Source organism: Sorex fumeus, unplaced genomic scaffold, assembly GCF_029834395.1.
Source record: "Sorex fumeus unplaced genomic scaffold, SorFum_2.1 ptg000033l, whole genome shotgun sequence".
NCBI classification, from domain to species: Eukaryota; Metazoa; Chordata; class Mammalia; order Eulipotyphla; family Soricidae; genus Sorex; species Sorex fumeus.
This window is the reverse complement of record NW_026606090.1, coordinates 4,053,988-4,063,392: the sequence shown is the minus strand read 5'-3', so window position 1 is coordinate 4,063,392 and position 9,405 is coordinate 4,053,988.

Genomic DNA, 9,405 nt, shown 5'->3' with positions numbered 1-9,405 from the left:
GGGTGTTGTGAGGACCCTCCCAGGGTGGGAGAAGCATGCTAAAAGTAGTCTATAGACCAAACATGATTGCCACTCAATGCCTCTCTTGCAAAACACAGTACTCAAAAGAAGAGAGAGAGAACAAGGGGGAATACCCTGCCACAGAGGCAGGGTCGGACGGGAGGGGGGGGGGGACGGGGGGGATGCTGGGACCCGTGGTGGTGGATGATGGGCACTGGTGGAGGGATGGGTACTTGATCATTGTATAACTGAAACCCAAGCACAAAATTTATAAGTCTATAACTGTACCTCATGGTGTTTCACTAATAAAAAAAGAAAAAAAAAAGAATTCACCCTTAAAGATTTAGCCCAGATGCAGAAGTGATGTTTAGTATTCATGTTAATAAAATCTGAGATTTCATATAAAAAGATTATCCTGCTTTTACAATATTCACCAAAATAAGTATTTTAATATTATAATATTTATTGATGAAAATAAGAAATACCTCTAGAATGATATGCTTTAGGTGGTCTTTAACAATTTTTACATTATTTCTTAAAAGGTTATTCTTTCAAAAAATCATTTCTATGATTCCAGATTTCACATAAAAATCAGGTTTTCAAAAAATAATTATATGTAAAAGTTTCTATAAGGTATAATCAAGGCTTTAAATGTTTAAATCCCACCGTAGCTGCATAAAGCTAAATTTTTTTTTCAGGAACTTCATCCAAAACAATGTATTACAGCAAAATAAGGAAAGAAATATGAGAATAGAATCTTTCATTAATTTATATGATATATTCATCTAAAAAATAAAATAATGCCATTCCTATTAGAAATTTTTATTTTGGAAACATATGTTAAGTAATACATACACACATAATAACCCTAAATAATTTAATGTATTGTCCTTAGTATCCTAAAAAAGTAGAGGGATCCTTGATCAGATTGCTTGATAGTTGGACTAGAGATCCAGTTCACTGGATTGAATGCATGTTTTGCATTCAGGAGGCCAGGGTTCTATCTCTGTCAGTGCATGGTCCACTGAGCACCACTGGGAAAGATCCCTGAGCACTGAAGGCTATGGGCCAGAATTTTTAAAAAGTTAATGGTTAAAAATACTTATTTCATTCTCTCAACTGCAATTGAGGAATCCATGATATAAAATGCAATGACTTTATGTTATGTCATTCAATCATAACTTTATGGCTTCAGATTTTAAAAACCGATTCTATATTTGTAAACAAAATTTCTAATCTTAAAAATGTCTAATCTTACAAATTAAAATTATATTTCACTATATTTTATTATACACTCCTAGTTATACTAAATAGGTAATTCAATAAGATTCTTTTAATATTTTAAGTTTCTTTAAAAATCTTAACAAGGAAAGAAGAGATAGAATATATGAGGTAGAAAATGTCAGACACTTGTCTTGCATGCAGCCCCTCCCCGCCCCCAGGTTTGATCTGCAGCATTACATATGATACTCTGAGTACCTATAAGGTAATCCCTGAGTACATGATAGTCAGGAGCAAGCCCTGAGAATAGCCAGATGAGGCCTCAAAACTAAAGGATAAAAAGTAAAATAAAAATTCCACTAAGATGCATCTTTTGAAAGTATATTTGTTAAGTTCCAGTTTCTTTGAGAAATATTAGCATTCTATCAGAATCCATTGGATCTTAGATAATTTAGGAATTCTGTTTCCAGTAGAACTTTGAGTTTCCTTTGAGTTTCACAGTCTCAAATAAATAAAAATAAATATCACATTTTTTTATTTAAAAGGACTGTGTCTGCCATATTCTATTCATATACTATATACACATAAAGTTTTAGTTTTTTAGGTAGGCTTCATTCGTTTTCTACTAAGGTTTTGTGGATATCCTGAGTTATCTTAGAGTCTCATTCTAAAAGAATAATTAAAAGATACTTAAAATATTTTTCTGCCTAGCTAAATTTCTAAGTTATCTTTAGATTTAACTGCAACATAGTCTCAAAAATTAATTTGACATATGCTATATAATCCCTCAAGTATCTTGAAGAATGTAACCTCTTTCATGGAATGAAGTCTTTGATTCCACACATAATAAATGTGCTGTGTAATACCAATATAGACACAAAATTTATACAATACTTGCAATAAATAGAAACTGCTTTACATAACATCTTGATGAGGTAACCTGGGTTATATATTTTTTAAGTAACTTAACTGTAAAGACTTGTTCAGACCTGCCAAGGATATGCTGAAGCTTAAGGATAGAAATGTCCATGTTATTTTAAGCTTGTGGTAACACAATAGTTTCTTTCCTTATAGTTAGAATAGAGATAAACTTGAGGCATATTTTATTCTACATTATGTTGCTTACTTCAGGCAACACAAAAAAGGGTATGACTTAGTAGAGTGGGTTGAATTTATCAGAAACCATGATTCACCTTTTTGTTCCTCTAATTTTTTTTATTTATTTATTTTTATGTAGGAGTACTGCTATTTATTCAGCCACTGATTAGCTGATTGAATTGGGCATGAACTCCACCTTACTTTTTTTCTCTTTTTATAATTTTATTTATTGAATCACTGTGAGAGCAATTACAAAGCTTTTGGGTTTAAGTCTCGGTCATACAATGAAACATCCGACCTTCACCAGTGCCCATTCTCCACCACCAAAAACCCCCGTATGCCTCCATCCCACACCCTCCCCCTACCTGTGGGGCAGATGGTTTCCATATTGCTCTCTCTCTACTTTGATTACATCCAATATTTTGACACCAGACCCACCATTATTATTTGGGATTTTACCCCAACACTCAGATCTGCTGAAAAGGCAACAGTAGAGAATTTGTTTTCTATTGTTGATTATAAATAACATATGATGTCACGTGGCTGTAGTAGTGGCTGCTCAATTTTGAAATTCTGAAATTTTAATACTTAAATGTGGAGGCATTTCTGCCAAAACCTGCTGGGTCCCAAGATTTGTTCCTGAGTCTCTGGGATCATGGCCATTAAGCAGCTTTATCAGGAGCCAGAAAGGCTGTTAATGGGTGGCGACTCAGGGTCTCGTTGGGACGGGAAGGAAAGGGCCGGCTCCACCTCCATCCCGTGAGGCACCACGTGTCTTGTCACGGAGGGCACAAACCTGACGGTCCAATGGCCTCTGGAGAATGACATCCACCAAGTCGCCTAGGGGGAGCAGGCATAGGGACAGCACCCTATCTCCCCTGGGGTGGCTTGGTGACAGTAATCTACTGCATGGTTCCAATGTATTTCTGCCAAAGCCACTGGATTCCAAGATTTGTTTCTGAGTCTCTGGGATCATGGCCAGTAAGCAGCTTGATCAGGAGTCAGAGAGGCTGTTCATGGGTGACGACTTGGGGTCTCGTTGGGATGGGGAGAAAAGGGTCGGCTCCACCCCCATCCCGTGAGGTCCCACATGTCTCATCACTGTGGGCCCAAACCTGACTGTACAGTGGCCTCTGAAGGATGATGGCCACCAGGCCACCAGGGGGAGGAGGCCAGAGCACAAAACCTATTCCCACCTGGAGTGGCCCAGCGCCAGTAACTTATTGCAGGGACCGGACGCATTTCTGCCAAAAGCTGTTGGGTTTCGAGATTTGTTTCTGAGTTTCTGGGATCATGACCGTTAAGCAGTTTGATCAGGAACCAGAGAGGCCATGCCTCCAATTATATAGCTGAGCTGGAGGTGGTTTGTGGGTGTGTCTCCCACATACCTAACTTCTGGCTGTTTCCTTTCTTGGTAAACTTTGCCCCAAGTTTTTGGAGTCTGGCCAAAGGCACAGCAGCAATTTTGGGGTATCTGGAAGTCTGAAGGTGCCATCAGGCTGCTGATGCACTCGCCTCACAGGTACAGATTGACCTGCTGGTGGCACCATACCACCTGTTCCTCTAATTAATAGCATTATTATAAATAGTCTTTTTGAGGACATACTGAATTGACCATTAATTGAAAAAAAGAAATGGAAATGTTCAACATCTAGTAAATGTTGAGGATCAAGGAAGATAGATCAGGCACCATAAGTGCATACCTTGCATGTGCAAGGACCAAAGTTTGATCCCTGGCACGCATGTCTCACCCTCAGCATCACCAGGTATAGCCCTGAAGATTCCTGAGCACCACTCGGTGTGGTCTGGTGGCCACCTATACTGCTGAGTCCCCAAAGCACTGTGTCACTAGACCCTATCATTGAACTGTCTGGTCTGGTTGGCTGAGTGTCAGCAGAACTGACTCCTGGACACCCTGAGCTTGGGAAAATCTCCCCAAATGCTAAGTGTCTTTAAGATGTTAAACAATTGAGATGAAATGAATGAGACAGAAAGTACAAATGCTCTAAAAGGTTACCTGTGAATAGGAGATTAAGTAAGCAAATTTGTAATAATAAAGTGTTGTTTTAAAAAAATAAAACAAATGAAACAAACTGATGAGAAAGACAGGCTTCTTTTACAAGGGCTATGAAAGAAGGCACCTTGGAGCAGTGGGCTTTGAGCTGTGGAGAGATCTGAAGGCTGAGATGCTGTTTCACAAACATTGGGGAAGCCTGCAAACACAAGGGCTGAAGTAGGAATATTTGAGGGAAATGGCTGTAGCTGAGGACACCAAGATTATACAGAGAGAGGTCAGAGATTTATTTACCAGGGTGAGATCAGAGACCAGGTAGAAAGATGGGACAGATTCTCACCACACAGATTGTGGTAGAAGTTCTTTCTTACTCTCAGCTTACTGGAATCTTTAGGAGGATTTTAAATTAAGGAGTCACATAATAAAATTTACTATTTTGGGGACCAGAGATATAGTACAATGGGTAGGATGCTTGCCTTGCACACACTTGATTTAGTCTTGATCCGCAGCACTCCATATGTTCCTCCGAGTCTGCCAGGTATGCTCCCTGAACACAGAGACAGGAGTAATCTCTGAGCACAACTGGGCGTAGCACAAAAACTTAAAAACAAGAAAATAAATAAACAAAATAAAAGGTATCATTTTAAAAGCAAGTAATAATTTAAATAGGGAAAAATTAAGTAAGTGATGGTGGTAGCTTTTAGAAAGCTATAAAAATATAGAAAAGTATATTTAGATTATAATTTGGAAGTTGTATTTATGGGGCCTGCTTGTTTCCCAGAGGTGATAGATATATTTCCATATAAAAATATTAACTGCACTTTATACCAGAAGCAAAATCTATAAAAATAAAACATAGATGCTATAAAAATTAAAACCTTCAGTATGTGAGAAACTCTAATAAGGGGACAAAAATAACAGCAACTGATTTATAGAAAATGCTTGATAACCAACTATCCAACAAAGACCTAATATCGAAACTATATTAAAGAATTCTCAAAATTCAATAGTTAAAAAAATTCAATTAGCACAGGGGCTACCTGCATAAATGGACATTTCAACAATAACAAAAATCAGTACTGAGATTGCAAATAAGCATATGGAATGATGTTCAATGTCATTACTGATCAGTGAAGTGCAGAAAAAAAGATAAAAACTGCAGAGTTAATGCAAATCAGAGACAATTTTGATTAACCAACTACTACCCAATGAATACTATGTCTTCACATTCCCCAAATAATGACATAAATGCCCAGAGGAGAATAATGTGGAGGGTGGGGGTGGGGGAAGAAAAAGCAACTATAGTGAATTCTGAATGTACTTGTTTGCAATCTGAAACAGATTTGAAAGTCAAGTAGCTTGATTTTAATATCTTAAATTTGAGCAAATATTTAAAGATTGCTATTTTATATTCATTTAAAGTCCTTTGGGTTTTTTAAATTATTCTAAATATTATAAAAATGACAATGTTGGGATATGCTACAACATAACTATTAAAAAATGTACAGACATAAATTTTTTTTTTTTTTGGTTTGGTCTATCTTTATTGTTCTGGTCCAAAACCCTAAACTTTTGTGTTTTTTAAATATATTTTTTATGGTGCAGCACTCATTAATACTTTATAAGTAAAAATACATATTTTTAGAGTTGTAAGATGTAATAAACATTAAATACCAAGCAAAATTTTAATAATTACCACTTAATAATCATATTTCAGAGATCCCCAAATTTGTGTGGCCACTGCTCACTTTTTATTAAAAATTACACAGGGGCTGCAGAGATAGTACAGTGGGTAAAGCATTTGCCTTGCATGTGGCAGACATAGGATCCATCCCTGGCACCATATATGGTCCACTAGGAGTGACTCCTGAACACAGTGCCAGGAGTAAGCTCTGAATACCAATGTGGTCCAAATTAAAAAAAAAAATTAACCAGTATCCTTAGGAATACAAATTGACCTTATTTAAGTGGTAAAAGGTAAAGGTAAAGGCCCTCCCGTTGATCGTCGATTTGCTCGAGCGGGCCCAGTAACGTCTCCATTGGAGACTTTGTTGTTACTGTGTCTGGCATATTGAATACTCTCGGTAGCTTGCCGGGCTCTCCGAGAGGGGCGGAGGAATCGAACTCGGGTCGGTCATGTTGGCCGCGTGTAAGGCGAACGCCCTACCCGCTGTGCTATCGCTCCAGCCCTTATTTAAGTGAACAAACATAAATTGCTCCCCAAGCCCCAAAATGGCACCCAAAGCATGCCATTTTCAGCAGCCTGGATTGTGGGTCACGGTGGGAATGGCATTTACCTATTTGAGGGAAAGACTGAATTAGAATTTTAATATTTCTTTCAATGTAAATTTTATTTTTGATTCATCATGTAAAACACTTTATTTTCCTAATTGTTTTCCCATTTCAAATCTGGATGTGGAAAACCTCCATTTCAAGTTAGAAAGACAAACGAATCTAAAGACAGAATTAAAAGATTAAGGCAATTAGCTTGAATGAGTTACCTTGCAAAACAAATTCAGATTCTCTTAAAAACTAGAGTAAGAATTAAGAGTATCTGCTTCGTAAGCAATTCTATTTCTTATGTTAGTTCAGACCATTTCTTAAAAACAAGTTTAGTGGGGGTGCAGCAATAGTACAGCAGGTAGGGCATTTGCCTTGCATGTAGATGTCCTGGGTTTAATACTTGGCACACCTCCGATCCTCTGACCCTACCAGGAGTGATCTGAGAGCAGAGCCAGAAGTAGTCCCTGGGCACTGTTGGGTGTGCCTCCTCCTCCCCCGCCCCAAAAAAATGTTTAACACATTTTTATATACATAGGCTTTTCACTTACCATAACAAACTATTTAGTCAATATTTTCTGCAATATGTAGAAGCACAGTGATCTGTTTAAAGAAATAGGTTATATGGAGATATTTACAAAGGGTCCTTTTATTTTAATAGGATATTTTATTTTACGAAATCTCTCATTCAATAGAACTTTCAAATAGCTACATTATTAGTATTTTACAAATAGAAATCAATTTAAAAGGACCTTCAGAAAGAAAAAAAGACCTTCAGGAACTACAGAGAATTAGTAAAAAAATACAGTAGTAATACATGTATTTCCTCTTAATTTTTCACAGTATTTAAAAATTTTTACTTTCTCCTTAAATTGTGATAACATAGATTATAATAGTATTGATATTTATGCATTATGCACATAACATTGCTATATTAGCATTTTAAAGCCTCTTGGCTTTTAAATGTAATGTGCAGGATACATTAAAATATTACAATACAAGTAGAATGAAGTCAATTTTTAGGGATTTGTCCACTTTTTGAAAGACAATTTTCCTTCACTATTTTTTTTATATTTACTCCACAAAGTTATTCTGGTCTTAGAACTACTGTATAGACTCAGTGACATTTACACATTGCTGTCAAAAGTTCTAAGTCCTGTCTTCCTTTTCTATACATAAATCTAGGAAAAAAGAGTTTGTCCACATTTTATCTTTAGAGGGTGGGCCACACATGGTCCTACTCAGGGCTTACTCATGGCTCTATGTTCAGGGATCACTCTTGGCAATACTAAGAAGATCATTTGCAGTGCTGGGAATCAAACTAGTGTGGCTGCATATGGGGCAAGGACCCCTAACTCTGTACTCTCTCCTTGGCTCCCACAATTTATCTTTTGATTTTTAAATTTTTATAAAGTTCTCCTTATGAGGATTTACTATCTTGAGAAAATAAAGTTTTGATTCGTGAAATAGTAAATCTCAATGTTTCTGAAATCTGTTTGTTTTTTCATAGCAACACACTTTTCATATCTAGGTTTATTAAATACCTTTCTCAACATTAATGCAATTGTTAAGAAATCATTTGCAGTCCATTATTGATAATGCTGTGTGACTACCTTTCTCTTCCCTCCTATTATCACCTTAGCTTAGACTCTAAAACTCTCTTTTCTCATTTAGTAGAGTTTTGGCTCACTTGCTTTTGATTGGTAAGACCATTTGTTCAAAAAAATTTTAAGATTAGACTTCTTGAAAATGTGGTGAAGTACTCGCCAAGGCTTCCAAAACTTCAGGTCTACCCCAACCACTTGAGAGCTGGAATAAGATGACAAATGTGGATGACCGTGGAACTCACAAGACTCCAGTCAGTCTCTGCTATCAAAAGAATGTCAACACCACACCTATCTCCAAAAACTGGACAATTTCACTCGTTTTGCTTTTCCTTTTAAATTTCTATAATCTGGGGGGTATTTCTGGCCACCACAAAAGAACGAAACTAAAATGAGGTCCCCTAACTCTGAACACGTCGTCCGCCCTACCCCCTTCCCTAAAGGGCAGAATCCAGAGCTTGCGTTAGAAGAAAAATCATTTCTCAAGGGCAAGCGAGGTGCAGAAAAGAGCCTAGGTGGAAGCTGAGGCAAGTCCACTGCCTGAACGGAGAAGTCCCGAGAAAAATCTTATTCTTAAAAAAAAAGAGTAATTTTGTGGATCTGAATCATTATTTTTGTGTCAATCTTCGTGACTCCGTGAGGCACCAAATCTGAGGAGTGTGGGTAAATTAGATTTTTTTTTTTTGTCCTGGGCCACACTGGGCGATGCTCAGGGATTACTCCTGGCGCTGCTGGGGGGCGGGGCTCATAAGGGATTGCGCAGATGGAATCCGAACCCGAACCCGGGTATCTGAGGAAAAGGCCACCCCCGCTGTTCTATCTCAGGCCCCTTCACTCTTAAGACTCTCAAAACTTCCCTGACTGGAGGTGCTGAGAACCAAGACCCAAAACCACCTCACCACACTAAAATAATAATAATAAAATAGTAATCATCATCATCATCATTAGAATCAAAGGAGTTTTCCCGGCAGCGCTGAAGGGCGCGTTTTTACGGATAAAAGGGAAATCCAAAGAGAAGACACCAAGAAGCGTTTAAGTAGACAAGAACGCTCGGGGAGTAAGTGGGTCCAGGTCAGAAGTCAGATCGAATTTGGAGGTTTCGGTGGGGAAAGACTGGGGATTAAAAAAAAAAAAAGAGGGTTTGGCAATTTTTCCAGCAGGGCGGACCACTGAGGGACTGGGAAGGGG